At 43.6% G+C, this 20,634-nt stretch overlaps 1 long non-coding RNA gene across 1 annotated transcript; it reads right to left on the bottom strand.

Annotated features, from left to right (window-relative positions):
• Window positions 1-1,015: 1,015 nt before the first annotated feature.
• LOC310894189 lies at window positions 1,016-20,355 on the bottom strand. Its single transcript, XR_014579663.1, has 4 exons — window positions 19,924-20,355; window positions 18,955-19,142; window positions 17,972-18,121; window positions 1,016-9,112 (listed from the first exon to the last, which is right to left on the bottom strand). It is a non-coding gene; the product is annotated as an uncharacterized lncRNA (long non-coding RNA).
• Window positions 20,356-20,634: the final 279 nt, after the last annotated feature.

Below are 20,634 nucleotides of genomic sequence, written 5' to 3'. Positions count from 1 at the left end.
TAATTGCATTCAGTGAACTATTATCATTGTAAATCCTTTTCACATCTGCAGCAATATTTTATCAGCATTGTTGTAAGGAACATTTTGGGCTTCACTCTGATTTTAGGGTTGGACTACATGTTATAACACAAAGGACTAAAAATATTTCCTACCAGAGTTTCGTTAAATCAAGAATGGTGAATAACAATGTCATTTCCTTCCTCTTTACTTGACACTTGCCAGGCTGCATGGAGAACACTGTGTCTGGCTTTGTGCCCTGAGGTACAAGGATGTTGACCAACACAGTGAACTGGGCAAAGGGCCACCAACACTTTTGGGGCAGCAGCACTTGTTGCATGAAAAGATGCAGAGGGAACAAGGTTTGTTTGGCCTTGGGAAGAGAAAAGAAGTTGTTGGGGGACCTACCAGGAGCTTGCCAGTACCTACGAGGAGGTTGTTGAGAAGATGGAGCCAGGCTCTTACTGAGATGTGTGGTGGCAGAACAGTACAATGGTCATGAATTGGAGCAGGGGATGTTCACACAGATTATAAGGAGAAACTTTCCACCATGAAGACAGTCAGACTTTAGAGCAGATACCTCAAAAGACTGTACAATCTCCGTCTTTGGAGGTTTCAAAGACCTGTCTGGATAAAACCCTGGACAGAAGTTCAGAAGTGACTCTGCTTGGACAGGAGGCTGGACTACAGACCTTCCCTTCCAGCCTACGAGGTAGTGTGGGTTTTGTAGGCGCTATGCACTACTAACTAACAGATACTGGGGCCACTGCATGTAGCAAACATATACAGTGGCTACCTAGAAAGAGTATGAGGACTGGGGGAAGCAGACCCTTCTTTGCTGCTCCTATGAGTGTTTCAAGAAACTATGCATTCAAGCCCTGGTGCTCCTACGGACAGCCTGGGAGAGTCTGAATCTCTGATCCTCAGATTCTGTTTTGTAAGGCAGGAACACCCACGAAAAGAGGCAAAAAGCTTTCCGGGATTTTTTTTATCCAGCACCTCGCCACAGAAAGCCACTTTATCCTCCTTTCCATTTACACAGCCTATTTAGCCTGCACGCACTTAACAGCGTGGTGTCCCATAGGGAAGTGCAGCTGGGGCTTGTGGATACGACTGTTTTTCTAAGTACTGTTGATATGCTTTATTGCTCTATTTGGAACCGTGGGCCATTTAAAAATGCTGTTATTACAGGGAGTCACTTACGCAGTGATCCAGTTTTGCAAAAGGTGTTTCTCCAGCCATAACAATTCTACATCGAGATGTCTAATGATGCGCACAAATAATTTCTCTGGTTACTAAGCAGACACAGCACCACACCTGCCTGAAACGGCATACTGAAAAGCCAGAGATTTCCTCTTGATTGACTCATTCCTTTCACGCCTGCTTTCAGAGAGGAAGCAGAAACATCAGAGACTTCTCTGCTTAAATTGGAAAAGTTATTTTCAGCATGACTACTCTGCCATACTAGAAAGTGGAGGTGGCGGTGCTCAGGGCTCAGAGACTTAGCTCTTCCATATGCCCCTCTTCCAGATGGGATTCAAATGCTTTATCACCCTGGACACTAAACCAGGCTTTCACTCCTGTTTTACCTGGGTGCAGAGTCACCAGCTGAGTGCCTGGACAGCCTGGGACAGCGGTGCCAGGCTCTGACCAAACCCACCCATGGGGCATCCAGGTGAGGGCTGGCAGACCCGGGCACCGCAGGCAGATGGGTCTCATCAGCAAAACCTCTGCAACGGCAAGGGGGGCTCTGACACATTTTCCTGACATTTGCTGTATCTTTATATATTTGAAATATCAGAAGGAGGAAAGAATAATAGCAGCCTGTCCTTTCCCTCTGCTGGCAGAAAGAAGGGAAATATCATAGCCTGGTGCTCATCCTGAGCCTGCAGAGCTGGATGTCTCGTACTTCTCTCATGAAAGGACATGTAACTAAAAACAGCCGTATGGATTTTTTCCTCTTTTTTTTTTTTTTTTTTCAATTTACCTCCTTTAGCAGGGTCTTTTCTGTGCAATTGTTTAGATTAGAACAAACGTTTACAACCCAGATATAAACTCTTGACAACAGGGTTTTATAACGAGTAGACCTGACAGACTTCTAACTATTGACTCTCACATTAAAAAAATGGATTGAGATTTCCAGCAGAATAATTATACACATGTACAGTCAGTGATTACTGAGCTTTTTGAGGAAAGCTAAAACCACTGAATCATAGCATGCGACTTTCATATCAAGGGCAACAATCTCAGTGTTGGGAATTTGTAGCCTTGCATAAAAACAAAAGGCTAAAATCTGCACTCTTTTTACAATCCGTCCAAGCCATCAGTTTCTCTGAAGTGACACGGGGTGTAAGTCAGGTGGAATTTATCCCTCACAGTTTTATATTACTTTTACTCTTACATCACCTCCAAATTATGAGGCTGCCACTTGGTCTGGCTGCCCCTTCACAAATTACCCTTAATCACTCACCTTCTGTGCGCTTCCTCTCTCAAACTCCAAAAACACCCAAAACATTCTCATAAGGCTTAAAAAGGATACTATGTCTGGCTGGGATTTTTGCTGCTTACAGCCCCAGCCCCTTAATTTGTCCATAAGGCAACAAAGGAAAAAGGACAGGGGAGTGGGAAGCCTGCCCCCATGTACTGAAACCATCAGGAGCTTCTGTGATTTCTCATTCGTAGTGGACAGGAAGGAGGAATATGGAAATAGTGTAGGAAAGGTCACTCTCAAGTTACTTCAAACCCAGCTGAAACTCTGATCTGCCAGATGTCTTACGAGCAAGTTGGTTTTTTCTTGAGACTCCGTCTCAATTTCCACACCAAAGAGGTTCAGATAAGCTTACGCCTCTGTCTGAACCTCTGAACCTTTTGAAGTTTGCCATTACTGTCATTTTCCCTGCATACTGCTGGTTCCTCTCACACTGACTGAGCTCTTGCAGAACTACCCAGCCCTGATAACCATGAAGGAAATGATAGGAAACACGTTGCAAAAATAGAAGCAAAAGTAGTGTTTTCACAAATTACAGGCTGGTGCATAGAGAAATATGGCCAGAGACTCCAGGGCAATCCTAACACAGGATGTTTGGTAAATACAAATCTGAGCATACATTACTAAGCCCACGAAACTACAGTGCAAAGCCAACACAGCCATTTGCTTGTGTTATTTTATACCTCTGCTCTCACTGCGCTGCAGTGCTCAGCCGTCTAATCTGCCATGACAGAAGGACGGTCTGGAAGCAGAAGGATGTGGGCCTGGAGGTCAGGAAAAGGGCTGTCTGCTTCTGGTTGTCACCAGCTTCCTGCTGCTCCAGGCAGATTGCCTCACCTCTTCTTGTCCTACCTGGAGGCAGAGGAGTAGGAGGACCTCTCTCTTTCACAGGTTATGGTGAGGCTTCACTCATCGATAGGTGTGAAGAAACCAAGACCTTGCCTTGAAGACATCTCTGTGAATGGTTGCTGGAGTCTGCTTTGAGATAGGTGGAAGTGTGTTAATTGTTGGTGATCTTACCCATATGGGAATTCATGAAGCCCCTTTTTACCCCTGTAAATCTGGGAGTATGGGATGGGTAGGATCACCACCTTTTCATTTGGGATTGTAGATGGCAGGGTAGACTGCAAGGGCAGGGGTGACGTTTTAAATTTCACAAATAGCATAGGTAGTTGGACTATTGCCTGTGAACTGGAGGCACATCTCCCAGCGGTGCCTTTTTCTGTGGCCAGGAGCACAACAGCTATTTGTTATCGGTGATGTTGTGCTGTTGCTGCCACGGTAATTGAAACAGACTGCTCCCTCCAGGAAACACCAAGCAGCAGGGCTTTTACCAGCAGGTAGGGCTAGACAAGGGAGGAGGAACAGAGAAAAAACATGCAAAATACAGGTAAATACGGATGAAAGTACCCACTTAAAGCGTGACCTCATTGCTTTCAGCATTACAACAACCACAGTAATGCTACAGGTAGCAATGGCTGTTTACCTGCAAGTAGGCAGTGGTTTTCCTTCCAGAGGAGCAGTGCTTGCCCTTGCCTTCAGAGCTCTCTCTTCAGGCTGACCAGTTTGGCCACCACAGCTTGATTGCCATAGGATTTTCCCCAAAATGTCCCTCCTGTGGGGATGTGGTGACACACTCTTGGTGGCTCCTGGGCTTCTCCAGCTCTTATGTGCCCAGCTGTAGCTCTGAGCATGCTGTAAAATTAGCTGTGGATTGTGAGCAAAACTTGTGTGACTGGAAGACAAAAGACAGATCTGCTTCTGACTTCTCTATGTCTAGGACAAATTTGGGCAGTGTTGTGTTGGTAATAGTTTTCTTTTATAAAATATTTTTATGTTCTTTTTGTGTTCTTTTACTGCATTTTCCCAGATCGGTCCTCTGCAATTTCTCACTTTGTAGAAAAAGCTGTGAGTTTTCTTCAGCTTTCTGCCAATATCCACATAAAACCTCTGGATTAATAAAGCGACGTGGGCCAAGCACCAAAATGTGAGCTCTTGAAACTTTATTTTGTTGTTACTGATTGGAAGCACTGTTACTGCTGAGAGGCATCCAAAACCTGCTGGATGCTGGACAGTGAGAAACAAAAGCACAGCTCCAGCCCCACGTGAGTACGGTCTGGGATGCTATGCAACATCCAGCCAGCTGGGAAGAGGCTTAGAAGTGGGTTTTGATGAACGACTTGTGACTCTCTGGGCCCTACAGCTGAAGCCTATACTCAGACATCGACTACATATCTCAGGCTATCCCTCTTAAAAAATTATCCTCCTGGTGATGTTTGGACCAAAGAAACAGCAGAGAATAATTACAGTTCTGCAATCCTTTTTCTTAATGTCCACAATATTTCACGAGATCTCAGAAGAGGCCTTGGATGCTAAATTCCCATTTCCTTAACAAAGGCTGGTGCAGGAACTCATTGGTGGAGCAATGATGAAAGCAAGCAGGTCGTTTCATCATTTTGACTTCCAAAACAGCAATAACAAAGCTCTGGACTTCTGTTTCATGGCATTTTCAAATGAACAGCACTTGTTTTGCAGCCACTAAACTAGGGATTTGCTGCCTCATGCTGCTCTGGAAACTCACCAAGAGGTTGAGAACCAGTCTGGGTTTTTTCTTCCTCTCACATCTTTACCAGTAACAAATGTTTTACAGGCCAGATTTTGGAGTGCTGCTTCCTTGCAAGCACCCCACCTGTTATTCATATGCAAACCCACATCCTCCGTAACAGAAGTGGGGGTTCTCTAATGTTAACAGGAACAAGCAGCAGCAAAGGTTATTTTAATTACCAGAGGTGGAGCACATTTGGATGACAGATCCAAAGTCTTCTGATCTCAGTGGAAGTCTTTTTCCACTGACCTAAGCAGGCTTTTGATCAGATCCCCAGTTAAGGAAAGTGATGTTGCTGCTGCTTTGCACTGCAGGCTGGTGGACCGCTGCGTTTCTCGCTTGTCCCGGAGTTGGCCCGCTGACCAGCCTGGACAAAAACGCTGGCTCCTCGCCTACTTTGGTCATTCTGTCTTTTACATCCTCTCTCAGTTTTCCCTGCTGCTGTTCCTGGTTGCCCTACACTGTTCTCGCTGACTCCCAGGACGGGAGATGGATGTTTTACAGGGGAGCAATGAAGCCGAGTGGCTGAGACAGAAAAAGAAATCCCTGGATCTCAGAGCTGTGCAGTGCCACTGCAATGTACAGTCAAGATGAGAGCAGTGAAGGATTTATAAAAATGGAAATAGCTTTAAAGGGCCCGCCAGAACAAAATTGCTCATGATTCATGAGGGGCCAACTCTGTAAGAGGCACGGATAGTTTCTCCACCCAGTAAGAGATCCCCATCCTCCCCAGGAAGTCTGCAGGAGACCATTTCTGTAAATTGCGATTGGAAAGTCTGCCACCTGATGCGACTCTGGAGGGCAAAAGCAGCATTACTTCAATGCAATCCCAGCATGAAAAAGTTAATAAAATGTATGTCACTGAGAAACCAATTGTACCTGCAGGGTAAGAAAAGGTCACACATGAATGCATGAAAACTGGGCATGCTGCATAAACTGTTGATTGAAATCTCCTTTCCACTAATATGTGAACACATTGAGCATAAACAGGATCAACACACAAAGAAAAATGATTCTGTCTATTTTTCAGATTAATAAACTTTGCCTGGATTTTCTCTCACTTTTGTTTTCCTGCAGTATACTGGCTACTTCGGTTTTAGGCAGGCAGGTCAGAGACTCTCCCTTTCTTCTGTATATCCAAAACACTGAGATCAAATTTTTTTTTTTTGGAAGAAGAAATGAAGTAATGGAAGCTACTGGATTCCTTTCTCATGATGTGAAATCCAGGAAGAATTTGACAGCCTCTCCTCTGAATTTCAAAACCAATGCTATCTGGTTCCAGCAGTTGGATCAGCCTGGGCTATACATGCTCACGAGCAAAACCACAGCTCACATTGGCTTCATTAGGTGAGGTCCTATAGACCCATACCAAACACTTCATGGTCTTACAAATGACAATTCTTTAAGCACAGACTGCCGTGCCTGCTGTTATATTATCTTTGTGAAGAAGAAAGATGTATATGGATGTAATGAAGAGAAAGTGAACTATTTGTTAGGCCCATAAATGAAATAGGAAATTAGTCTGTCCAGAGCAGCATGTTGGGTGCTGGTGTTCTATTATCTGACTTCCTGTAGCACTGGGAGAGACAGTGTGTTTTAATTAAGGATTTATATAGATCTCATTGAAAAAAGTTTTATGGAACCGAATTCTGTTCCTTTTGCTTATAGTAAAACTGAGGGGTTTTGCAGAATTTCCTTTTAAAGTCAGTATGTGGAAAAGCTATGCTTAAAACATGCAGGCATACCCTTTTCCATATTTTATGATATTTAAATGATCATTCAGTCATTCTGTTGTGCCATTCCTGTTTTGAAAGAATTTGTTGTCTAATTTTTTAAACAAATTTCATGTTGTGTAATATAGTAGATAACACATAGTCAGAAACACATCCATAGCACTCTGATATACCCTTTACATGTTTCACACATTATACTGAGCAATATAATGCAATATGAAAAGTCAGATTTGAAAGGCAATAGATCTAACTACCTTTAAAACACTCATTTCTGCAGAGAATTTTAACATCTTTTAATATAGATTCTTATTCACAAGAGTGATGTTCTTCAGCAGGTGAAAGGTTCATCTTCCTCACAGCTTAGATTCAAATCAAATGAAAAATGAAGAACAACGGGCCAGGAAAACTGCTTAAAAAGACAAGAAACAAAGAGAACACATTTTTACCTTGACATTGACAAAGCTAAGAAGGGACAGAAAAGGTTACTGGAGAGATAGTGTGCACTTGCATAAGGATATGTATGCACACACGTACCTATGCAGTGCAGAATAACCTGTGTTTGGTCTCCATATATTTGCTCCCTGACTCCAATTTGCTAGTTGATGAAGTGGCACACATGAAGACAAAGTGCTTTTCATCCAAAGCTTGCAATTGCAATAAACAGGTATACAAAAGAAGCATCGTTGCCTGGTGGAAAGCAGATTCACAGAGATAAAGCCAACGTAGTCAGTGAAGTCTGTTTAATCCCATGAGAGCTGCATACCTAAACGTATTTGAAGATTAGACCCTAAACAACAGTTCCAAGGACCCACAGAAAGCCTATAGCTGAGGAACATGTCTAAAACAGATTTTTTAGTATTCTGAGTGTTTTACCCTTAAAAATCATTGTTTCTTCCCTGCCTGTACAAGACTTTGCTGTTCATGTGTTGTTCACTGCCTTATGTTCCTGTGTGATAACAGGTCATAACAGTATGTATAGTATTCTAAGCTGCTCTCAAATAACAAAATTATCAAAAATGAAATAATTGTCACTACGACAGCTTGCTTCAATAGCCATAACTGTAGGAACAAAAGAAATCCTCTTTCATTTCTTATTAAATACATTGAAAGTATTAGAAAAATGTCCTGACTTTCTTTATTTATCCTGATACGTTAATAAAGCAGAGAATTTAAGGGAACTGAAAAGCTTTGAAGAAATGCCTTTCAATCCCAAACCAGAAAAGATTACTGTGGGTAAGCCTAAACTCTTTACAAAAAAAATGTAATTTAAAATGACCAGAGAAGAGTCAATGTCCACTCTTATGGGCTGCATCATTCACAGAGCGTGAAGCAACTGCTGAATAAACCAAAGTTGTTAAGGAACAGATTTTGCTCAGGGTAAGGTCTTTATCTGAAGTGGCAGAAGAGAAACGTGCAAATACCTGCAAAGCATATAAAGATAGTACAGGACCAACTGGCCCTAAAATATTCCTCCTTCTAAGGTACGTGTCATGTTATTTGAAGGTTGGCCCACTTTCAGCTAACAGCAAAAGCCCTAATTCCTTTAACAGAAGAATTAATTAAGCTCCAAGTGCGAGGTGAGTTTTCATTAATCACTCTGAAACCACTAACTTCTCTTGAACCACCTTACTAGTATGTGAAAAGGTTGTTAGACGTTTCTTAAGTCAAAATTGCTTAAATTGGCTTCACAACATTGACAAGACCATCCTGAAGTCTCTTTTTGCTAAAGCACACAGTTATTTCTCATTGAATTAGTGCCAAGAGTGCATGGAGCCCTGTCAAGACAAATTAAACAGGGAAAGAGGGAAGCCTTGGCCCTTTCAAAATCAATTGAAGCACTTGCACAGGCATCTGTGTCCAGGATGGTCTTTGACCAAGAAAGCTGCAATTGAAAGTTATATTTGTCCTCTATCAAACATATTGGAAAAAGAAAGTCTTTCCCAAGGCAATTATTTTGCTCTGAAAACCATTATTAAATGCATAGCTGAATTTTCCCAGGATGACTGGAGACCAGATGCAAAGCTGCTTCTCGGTCATGTTATCACCCGGTTGTAATTTCTGTTTGGAGATCTTCACATGCCTGAGGAAGCAATTTTATTGTTGCAGCAGTTACATGGGTGAGCTCCTCACACTGCGCTTAGACCTCAGGATGCTCTGCAATGGCTTGGTCCAGGTATTCCTCTGACCCCGGCACTTGCCCCAGCCTTGACCACGGGCACCTCCTGTCCTTCCTGAGGAGGAACGTCTTCTCCAGACACAGTCCAATGACTCTTGCAGGAAACCTTTTGCCTGCAAAACCAACAGAGTTGTCTTTGCTGAGAAACTATTTCTGTTTCAGGGAGTTGAGTCAAACTGCATAGAAGGAGGATAGAAAGTTCCACAAAAGTATCCTAGGGGTAAGAATGGTGAACTGGTGTTCGGGAGGGACAGTGCAGCTTATCTCCATTCACTGGTGACTCATGCTAATGATTTTAGCTCTGTAGGAACAGGCTATGGCAATATACAAAGACATTTCAACCCACATCAATGTTAATAGGGGAAGAAGGAAGAAAATTATTCTAGCTTCTAGCAAAGCCCCAATTAAAATTAGACTTTAAAGTAATGCTAAGTTAGCCATTTAATCAAAATTCTGTGTACACAGTTAACATGTAAGCTTGCTTCACTCAGCTGAACTTAAGAAGCAAGAAAAAATCCTTAGAAAGCTTCATATTTAGTGAATTTTCATCTATTGGTGAAAATATCATAAAATTGCAAGGCAGGGTGCAGCATCTTCAAAATATGTCTGATCAGTGCCTGAAATGTCCAGACTCCTCCATTCGCAGTCAGTTTTCAGTGGTGCCAATTATACTTTGCAAAGAGCACATGTTGAAATCTGCATACACTCAGCAAATTATTCAGGCACACCGTGAGTTTTGAGATGCAGGACTTACAGGCCTTGTTGCATCAATATCACATAGCTTCAGGGAGAGACTCTGGTGCTCATAGGTCTCCTTCTCTAAAAGACAGCTGTGCAGAAGGTGGTCGGTCAAGACTGGCTTGGCTGAAGTCAGCTTAGCCATTGAAAAATACCAGTGTGTGCCTTTCCAAAACAAGCAACTCTGACTTTACTCAGAAATTACAATATGTGGAACTGAAACATGAAATCTTTCCAGACCTGATATGTCAAAAGAAAAGACCTTTATCCATTTTTACTCACAGCAAAAGTGCCTGTGGAAGACTTTAGGGTAGAAGTTTTCCTTGAAAGACTGGCTCCTAGGATGTTGCTGAAAACTGGGACTTAACATGCAATTGAGTATAAGCAGAGAATCACAGAATCATTAAGGTTGGAAAAGACCACCAAGATCATCCGGTCCTACCATCACCCCACTATCAATGTCACCCACTAAACTATGTTCCTAAGCACCACATCCAGCCTTTCCTTGAACACCCCCAGGGACAGTGACTCCACCACCTCCCTGGGCAACCCGTTCCAATGCCTGACTGCTCTTTGTGAGAAGAAATGTCTCCTAATTTCCAACCTGAACCTCCCCTGGTGCAACTTGAGGAGTCACATAAGAAACTTATCTGGAAGGCTGAGATCATCCAATCATCCAAGCTATGTATCTTGTAAGTGTAAACAAAATTCAAGGAAATTTGAATATCAAATGCATCCAGTGACTTGTTTTTTAACACCCACCTATAGCTTGAGACTCTTACATCTTATTTTCCTTACATATAAAAATATCAATGAAAACAGAAAACTTAGAAATTATTTCAAGCATCTGTGGAGCTGAGACATTTTCCTTTTTGCAAAAAGCAGTTCAAGAATACCTACATCCTATGGTACCTCAAAATTCCCTTTGAAATTCTGCTTGATGGTTACATGTTCTGTTCAATTTGATGGCACTTTTCTTGATCAAATTATTTACAGGAATTATTAGTAAAATATTTCAAACAACAACAAAATTAGTCATAATCTACTAGAAAAACTGGTAAAGAGAGAATAGAAGAGAACTTGACTGAATAAATTATTCATTACAATTTATTCAGTCAGCTTTGATTTAAATGCTTGCTAATCTTTTGAAGGTTCATGTAGTACAATCTTACAGTAGCCCTGGTCATATATATGAAGTGTGATTTTTCTTCAAAAAAGCATTCTCAGATTTCCCATGTAATGAAAAGCTGGGGAAAGAGATGGTTTGGAACCATCAGAACATTTTGTTTTGATAATCACTTTCTCCGGTAAGAAAACAATCACTTGTTACAGTAATGTGAAACATTTCAGTACAAAATACTAATGTAACACAATAATACAATGCAGTACCACAGAAAACAGATGTATAATAAATGCAACAGATTTTCCCAAATCCAAAATTTTATCAAAACAGATAACTGTTCCATGAAAGATTTAGACAAGCAGAGCTGCTTCCTGACCTTTCTGGGCCATGCAGAAACTCATGTTTTCTTTCCACCTCCATACTGTATGCCAAGGAGCCACTAGCTAGCATTAATGAGCACTCGCCTCCTGGAAAACACAAATTATCATTTCTAAACTTTTCACTGCGAAGCTTTGTCATGAAGTCTCTCCAGCTCCACAGGCACCCTAGAAAACAGTGTTGGTTTTGCTGGAAAGCTGTGGGAACAGTCAAACATCATGTTTCTGTAAGGGCTGCCTGACACCGAGATATGGATATCTTAGTTGTGGGTCCGTTACCATGACACCATCTTGCAATAAAAAGACAAGGGTTAAGGTAAAAATAAAGGAAGACATGACTTACACAGATATAAATACAGATCAGGTATGTCAAAGCCCCCAAACAGTTATAAGGAAGAGCACAAAAACCAGTTTGCATATCCACCTGGGATTTTAACGAGCTGTGAAGGGGCTCACTCTCTGCTTTGCTTTGCTAACAAGCTGTCCAAACTCCTGCAAAGCCTCACCTCAAGGACTCAACTCCTAAGCACAGCATCCTTCCCCGAGGAAGCTCCTGATCTGGGGATATATGTTCCCTGTCCACATAAACTTTCTCTCAGCTGTAGTCACAGTCAGTCCTCCTCCCTCTGATTTTCTGCAGTCTATAACTCGTGCAAGATGCTAGCTTTAACTCTCCTTCCAGAGGTTTATTGCCTGCCCTCACCTAAAAAAGAGCAATGTTCTTGCCTCTCCTGTCTGCCGGTGTCAAATCACCGCCTATCAAAATGACGAAGGGCTCAACCACCTGCCTGCATGCCAGGGGCTGATGGGGAGGTTAAACACCACCTTCCACCCATGGAGGCTGTGCTCCAAACCAGTGTCCAGCCCCTCTCTGCGCTGGCATGCTTCATGAGCTTCATTTGAGCTCTCATGTGCATATTGTAAAATTAGGACCTAACAGCATCCTAATTTGAAAGCTCACTCATGCCATTCAGTTAATTACAATGGCTAATTTATATCTTTTATTGTTCTGCAAACTTGAAACTTCAGTTTCGGTGAGAACGGAGTGACAGCTGATGCAAAATGCTCTCCTGTAAATAAACACAGGTTGCGGCAAACGGAGAAAGGATGTTCAACAGCAACCATCAGTCTCAGTTAGGATATTGGGGGAAAAATTGCAGCGCATTAAGGAAGCAATAACACTCAACGGGGTGTGCATTCATCAGTCACTATGCATGCACGGGGAGCGTGCCGAAGCACCGAGAGCAGCCAGCCGTGCAAGCTTAGGTAACAATTGCTTTGGTGCGGTGTGCTGGGCCCCACTGATGGATAACACAAACCAGCCACGAGCTCAGCTCTTGCAAGCGCTGAGCCCCACCACCACGGATTCACCAGGTGAGCCTGGGCAAGGCACGCACCTCCTCTGGGGTCCTATTTTCCTGCAGGGTGAAACGGATTGTAGTGGCTGGCTTTCCCAGGGGAGCCGCTTGTTCTGTGCTAGCAAAGAGTGGCAGTACTTCTGCTGCTACTCGCCGTAAAATAAGGCTAATCTGTCCCCGCAGAGGATGGGAGGGGAACTCCTTGTTAGCACGAGTAAGTCACTGTGCAGGGCTGCGAGAAAGGGGGGGAGGACCCTCCGTTTACTAAGAGTAAGGTTAATGCCCCGCACCAGGAGGGACCTTGCAAAGACCAGGAGACGGAGCAAGCCACTGACATCCACCCAAGGCTCCCACTAGGGCTGATCTCCCCTGTATTTCCCCAGGATCCTGCCTCTTTTGGTCATCCCCAGGGGCTGGCTCCACAACCAGATGGCACCCACGGATGTGAGCTGCTCTGCTCCCCAGCCAGGACCACCCTGCAACTATAAGGAAGACATCCCAAACCCTGCCAGCCCTCCCTACAGTCCAGTCCCTGCCTAACATCCTCACCCCGGCATCAGAATTCCCATTCAAAAATATTATCACCATTGAAATAGATTCTTTTTGAGGTCTCCTCCCATTGTATTTTCAGCTGTGCTTGTTTAAGAAGCAACAGCATTTATTAAGCATTGTGTTTTCTCCCTTTTTCTTTTTTTAAGTAACAACAACAACAAAAAAGTTCGTCCTAAAGGAAGAATAAAATTAGCGAGGCACACCTCAGGGAATTGGGCAGGCAATCCACAAACTGCCTTCAAATGCTCCACGTTATTATTTCTCACACTCATGAAGGACGTGCACATTATGCATAAAGCCTCTTGCCTCATACAGTGAAAACAAGGAAACAAACAACAACAAAAAAAGAGCAAGTTCCTGGGCTGCTTTTCATTCATTTCCCATCCACATGTTTCATTGCTGACCGTATGTATGCACAGCACATACACAAAGAATAGCAACTGCTACATATGGTGCCTACTGCTGTTAAGGGCCTGTCACACTGCACTTCTGAGTGTTTCAAACAGGGAAGGCTCATTTGAAAAGATTTTGCAAACCACTCAGACTCTCATTTCGGAGGGAGTGGATAGGAGAGGGTTACAGAGCAGCCTTAACATTTTACGCACATGAAGATAACTTCCTTTCCTTTCTCTGTCTCCTTTCCAGTTGACATCTCAGCAGCTACTTGAGAGCACAAATTGACCAGCAATGTGTATCTGCCAAATACTCTTCTTTTTAAACTGTACTCATCATCCCTCCCTCCCTCCCTCTGCACTTCAGTAATTAATTCAGTATATCCCTTTCCATAAAACACGTTTCTTTTCCTTAAGCTAAAGGTAAGCAAGCATCTTGAACCATGGAGAAGAAACTCCTTCTACTACCAACAGCCTGGAACAAGTACATATAATACAAAACATTTGATATGAATTCAGACAGGTATTGTAATTAGTGGAGCACTAGGTCAGAATTTTAAACTGCAATCTCCACGTGCACATTTATCCCGTTGCTCTATTCCAGCTCCTTACAACCTAGCTTTTCAGTCTGTTTTGACCCTGTTTTTGCCACTGCCCAACTTTCCACATGCTCTTTTCTGAGGTTGAACACAGCCTCAGAAAGTCTTCCACCAGTTCATGACCAGGTGGAGCGACTTGTGATACAGCCAGGTCCACTCATCACAAAATAGGCATCCCAACAGAGAGAGCTGGCAGCTCCCTAACCCCTGCAAACCCCCCCAGACATAGCACTCACGCTCTAGAGCAGGCATCAGGATCAGTCCTAAAGTGCTTGTCCCACTCTTACTTCCAAATTGCACTTCAGCAGATTCCCCCCCTCTCCATCTGTGCATCAGGAAAATGACAAACAATTGAGGCAGAGGGTGAATAGAGCAAGTCTGCTTTATTTTTAAACAGGCACAGCTATTGCCTTTTTGTTAAAATATATAAATAAATGCAAGTGGTGTGAATTAGAAGCCTCTGCAGAGTCAGCACATATTATGCAGGGAAGCTAATCTCATCATAGTTAAGTAGAAAATATCCTGTCATTATAAGCCTGATCTTGTCTCCCTGTCACTGTTTAGCTTTGCAAAAGCCAAACCAGCCTCCTTGAATTTGCACTGGCCAGGTTTGATGGAACGTGTAATTTTCTTGGAAAGCTTGAAGGCAAATGGGACAAGCCATCTGGGAGAGGTGAGCATTTGGTGGTGGTGGGTTTTTTGGTCACCTTTAGGTGCGTTAGCATGCTATTCTCCCTTCCCGTTGGACACCCAGCACCTCTCCAAAGAACAGGCAAAGAAACTGGCCCCGCGTTCTGCAAAGAGGTTTTGACTTGGCCCAAACTTAGCAGCGTCTGTCCAGGAAAGCACAAGCACCGCTTTGCTTCTGACTGTGTTGCAGACTTCACATGTGCAAAATGCACATTTGCTGTGTGTGTTACGGACACATTGCTCCAGTTCAAACTTTAGAAACATCCCACAGAAGCAGACAGGTATGCAGCAGGGAGCCAGTAACAAGGGATGTTACTCAAAGTCTACCTAGGAGGGTGAGTTTGATCAGATGCTCCATAACTGGTCACCACGTCCATCTGGTTAGCTATCGTGGCCTACTCACACTCTGTATATTGGTGGTTTGGTTTAGACTGAATTCAAGGTGATGATTTTGATGCAGGGACAGGCATTTGTAGTTATGTTAGTCACATCTGGGTCAGCAGCCTCCAAAAGACTCTGCAGCCCCAGTCCATGCAGAACTTCAGAGGACGAGGCTGATGTTGTTGGAAGAGGAGAGGGAAAGCGACATGAAGGGATGAAGCAGACCTACGCAGTGATACAATTCAGTCTCCTTTTCTGTATGTACGAACCAGCATGATACCTTTATCTCCTTCAGACTTGGATAAGGTTCAGATTTCCTTTGCTGCAGTTCAGGCTCTCACTTTCTGCTTCTGCGTGCAATAAAACACAATGTTCTACTATTCTGTGAGCTTTTTTAATCATTTCACACATGATTTTGAATGCTTGACAGATTGTTATTAAATATAAATGTTTTATATGAAATAACTATATGTTGTTGTTTCTTTGTGAATCAGTTGGCTATGAGCACAACTTAAACCCAAGGTTTGAATCATAGCTTCAATTTTGTGTAAGGATTCCTTCAAAGCCTCTGACAAAGTATTTCAGTTTACAGTCCACCAAAGGGTTAAGCTGAAGGACAAGAGAAGTAATATAATTTTAATTGTGCATATTTTTCCCAGTTATTCGAGGAGCTTCTGCCTCAAATTCTCATGACAATTGCATAATGCTGAATCTATCCACTGGGAATCCCAAAGGAAAGGCTTAACCCTTTTGCTTTCTTGAAGTTTAATAATTAATTCTCTCTCTTTCAGTGAGAGGAGGCAGCTTACCCAAATGGCCGGTCCTGAAGCAAACACTGACGTAGGTACTGTACTGTACGTGCTCTGTGCTTTCAACTTCCTTGTCTGGGCCACGTAGGAATAGGCAAACTGGTTCAGGTAAAATTAGAATTGACCCAAACCTTGCCACTTAAATAGGTCTTTGAGACATTAGGGCCTCTTTGCCACTGCTTTGAAGGGCAAATTCAGGGGCTTGCATTTTAGTTACTCTCCCAGTGAAGTCACTATGGGAAGGGTGGAATTAGACCCTAGGTTGTTTGTTTTCCCCAGCAGTGGCTGCCTGCTAATTGCAACTGTTGAATGCATGCATATTCATTACACCGTGGAGCTTGGGAAGCTGCACAGTCTGCAGCTAATGTGCTGAATCAGATAGTAAATCAGACTGATTAAGATACAACGCTTGGGCTTAAAAGACACACTAATCACCCAGCCTTGCCTTTGGAGTTGACTTTCAAATCGCACCCACAGGAGGGATGCTGCAGAGAAGAGATGGGGCTGAAGGCTGCCTCCAGCAGCAGTGGGGCAGGCAGGGTTATTGATATTATGATATTTGGGGAGCATTTGCACACACAGGCGTGCTGAGACCTGTTGCTGCTCCCCTCACCCCCCGTTCTGTGCAGCAGCAGAAGGCACGCATGAAGCCTCTCTGCTGTGTGCCAGCACGACACGGCTCCTCTTCATTTTAATAGGCTTTCCTGTGCTTGGCTCTCAGGTATGCCATGGGAATAAACAGTCTCAAGAGATGGCTGTGGAGCATACTCATTGTTTCATTGCAGAGCACCTCTGGAACAATACCTGCATTCAAGGTTAGCCATTTCATGCCTCTCCATCCTGTAGCAAAGGAGCCCTTCCTTACAAAAGTACTTCTGAATCTGCCTGGAAGCCAAGCGTGGGAGACGAACGAGACCTCTGCAAATGTGTTCAGTGAGTTAAGTTGTTTGTTTTGTGATAAATAGCATGCTATGCTGATACCTTCAAGTGTTTGACATTCATGATTCACAATTTAAAGCCTAAAGCACGTAGTGGTGTTTATTTCATGATTTAACCTTCTGAAATGACTTTTGCTTGTGCTCCAGACTCGTTTAGTTTGACAGTTATGTGAATTCCAGCCATTGGGCTGAAATTGCCATCCTGGTTTGCATGAGCAATACCTCCCCATCGCACAGCAATGACCTCTGAAAAAGGTGCACGCACATAGAAAATGCACGCTCTTGTTTCAAAGGCTGCCAAACATTTGCAAATCCATCTCATTTCTGCCTGGGTCATTCTCAGTCTTCTCTGTACAGAAATGAGAGAGGTGGACTGAAATCTTCCAACCCTCTTCATCTCTCTGGTTTTGCCACCATCACCAGTAACAAACACAATAGCAATGGAGTCTGTAAATTAAGATTAGAAGGAGTCAGAGGGACTTCCCCATTCTGCCATAAGTTTCCTCCAACCTGACAGCTTTGCTTTACCTTCCTCTGGCTCCTCCGTCCACACAAATATCAAGCACCAGTGCACTTGCTGTGTTTGCACCAGAGACACACGCCAGTGCAAATGCAGTGGCACAGCCCACTTCAAGGAGAGATCTTGAAAGTACCATCACAAGCACTACAAATAATACAAATTAAACCCTAGATCAGAAGAATGTGCATTTTGAGAGGAACTCAGATCTCATTGTACCTGTTAAACTCTCTCTTCATCCTATTTCTGACACCAAACTGCAGTTTTAACCATCCTAAAAACTCACAAGAATTCAGAGCTGTACCCTTGTATCTCAAGCCTGTGTCTAGCAATTATGCTCCTGGAACACATCATCTTCCATCTCCAAAGAGCCACCATGTTCACTGTTCATTTTCACTCAAATTACCCATAGTGTTGGGCTGGGAATACAGAGATGCAAGTTAAAAAAAAAAAAAAAAAGGGCAAGTCAACTAAACACTCAGGCACATTTACACTTACTTCACTCTGGTTCCTGAAGCAAAGGCAATGACAGCACGAGCCCAAACTTTTCGGACAGTGTCAGCTTAGGAAGTTAGTCTCCAAACAGAGGTTGGGCTGCACAGCAAAAAGTTCAGATACTATCCTCAAGAACATACAGGGCACCAAAACCTAAAGCAAGAGAGGCAGCAGAGATTAAGGTTTCCTTCCTAGTCTTAACAACACAAATCAGAGGCACTTTTTCACCAAATTCATTGTCTCTTCATCAGACACTTTTGAAGAAACTATATTTAAAGCTGCTTTGTATGGTTAAATAGGACCATTGTGGACCACTGTGGCTACTCACAAACACTGCTTTCACCAAAATTGGTAGCTGCATTGGCACATTGAAACAGATAAACAGATGCAATGTCAGCCATCCTAGCAGTAATATCCAAGGGGAGAAGAAATGAATTAGGTAACAGAAGTGGGGAAACACATTTTAGCTGAGATTTGCAAGCACCAGACGCAGGATGGTATGAGGCTGAGAGGAGCCAGACATCTCACCAGCCGCAGCCAAGCTGTTAGGCAGGTCAGCGAGATGCCCAGAAGCAGAGCGAAACAGCAAAGCTAGCCTGGAGCAACCCGGAGAGAGCTTTGAAAAGGAGGAAACCAACTCAGAAGCAAAACACAGTGTGAGTGGGCAGGCAGTGCTATTGTGGCGAATCCCAAATTAACAGCGAACTCCACATGGGGAAGGATGAGAACTCTATGAAATAATGCTGGTCTGACCACCAAAAAGGCAAGCAGCAGCATTCAGCACATACTTCAGAGCACACAGCAGGGACGGACGGTCAGAGAGGGCAGCAAGTAATGCCAACACTATGGAGTGGCGGCATTGCCAACAGGAAGGCAATCTGTAGCTCTGGTTTTCTGTCACCTCCCTTATGCTATCAAGCAAGCAAAAACCTGTGACCAGGGGACAGCAGCGTGTGAACACGAAGGCAATTTAGAGGTTCAGTTACCTCTTGACAGCTATGTTGCTACAAATACTCTGCAGCAGCAAGGACGTGCAACTGCTGTTGCCCAAGCTGCCATTGCCACCACCCACCACAGAGGATCACCCTCTCTATCCACCACAAGGCACCTTCCTGCTGCCACAGCTTCAACAACTGTTTCTTCTTTAAAAGGCATTTCTGCTGATGTTGAAGTCCTGAAAAAAAAAAGAAAAAAAAAAAAATCTCTCTTCCCCAGCACTGGCAGCTGGAACTGCAATCAGAGCAGCAAGGACAGAAAGCACCACAGGAGGAGCATTTGAAAGAGACATAGGCAGACCCCTTGACAAGAGCAGAGATTAACTAGCATGCAGATATACTTTACAAGGGCCCAAATGGACACTGAGCCACCAAGAGAGACTGCAGTTAAGTGGAAATAAGCTTTGCTGAATACATGAAATGCCAAAGGATCTGCAGAGGAACTCTTAGCAGAAAGGGCCATTAATCACCGTAGCCAGCTGCATCCCATATACAGTGCTCACCTTGTGAACCTGAAAAATATTACTGTAATAAGAAAAAAGACGCCCTTCAAAAGATTCTTCAGGTGCCCTACGCAGAGACTGCAGTAACTCTTTGGGACAGATTATTTTCTGGCTGTATTTCTCAGTAGGCGGATTCCTCAGCTCCAGTTCCAAGAGCAGCTGACATAACTAACACCACTTTCATCTGTCGCAGTCACCTTCCCCTATCTTTTCCCTACAGAAAGGCTCAGACAAGTGTGGGGATGGGAAGGGGGAGGCTGAAGGGGAGGGAAATGAACTGGCTGGTCTAGATGTGGACTTCATCACCTCCCCCTTGCCTGAGGTAGAGCTGAAATTCCCGAAGACCTTTTGTGAAGGGCAAAAAAATGTGCCTTCTTTTTTCTCCTGTGCCTTTGATGTGGCTGTGATCCTAATCAAACAGTGAAAAATAAAACCCCATGCATGGAAACAAGATCACCTCTGGCTTCAATCTGGCTTGTGTTTCCATCCCCTGGAGTTGAGTCAGCATCGGTCGCATCAGCTGCTTAAAGAAGAAAAAGGTGAGCTGCAAACATTAGTCACAGGCGGAGGCAGCAGCAGGCAGGGACGAGTGACTCAATTCCCAGTTGTCTCTGAGAGTTCCCGTCATCCTCTCTACATCAGCACATTTTTAAGCAGGCTCAACATGACCTTGTAAATTCCCCTTTACGTCACCATGGGGACTTTGAGGACCTCCTCCTTCTTTACAATTCTGCTTTCATCTCTCTCCTTTTCTCATGCATATTGCATTTTATAAGACGCTTGCTCTATAAAAAGCAACAAAAAGTTGCCAGTGTATGTCAAGATGCCTATAGACAGGGGACTTTTCTAAGCAAGGTTTCTCTAGCTAGGACTATTCACATTACATAGGAGGCTAACTCCTGAGGATACCGGGATGGCTGCCTGGAACATGCACTTAATTTTCTCAAAATAAATTGTCATTACTGCAGGAATGACTGCCAGGTGAAGTAAGCCTGGTTCACTGGCCCAGACAGACTACACACAAGAGGGCTCAGCTGGTTGTGTTGTGGCCTTTGGGACAGTCACATCCACTGAGGTGGTTCTTTAAAAATGCCTAGGGCGTTAGAAAAAGCAAGAAGCTGGAATACCTCAGCTGCCTTGCATCCAGAAGAGCCAAAGCAGCTGTGGG

Source organism: Anser anser (assembly GCF_964211835.1).
Source record: "Anser anser genome assembly, chromosome: 2".
Classification (NCBI taxonomy): Eukaryota; Metazoa; Chordata; class Aves; order Anseriformes; family Anatidae; genus Anser; species Anser anser.
The sequence above is the reverse complement of the archived record's forward strand: the minus strand, read 5'-3'. Positions and strand labels throughout refer to the sequence as shown.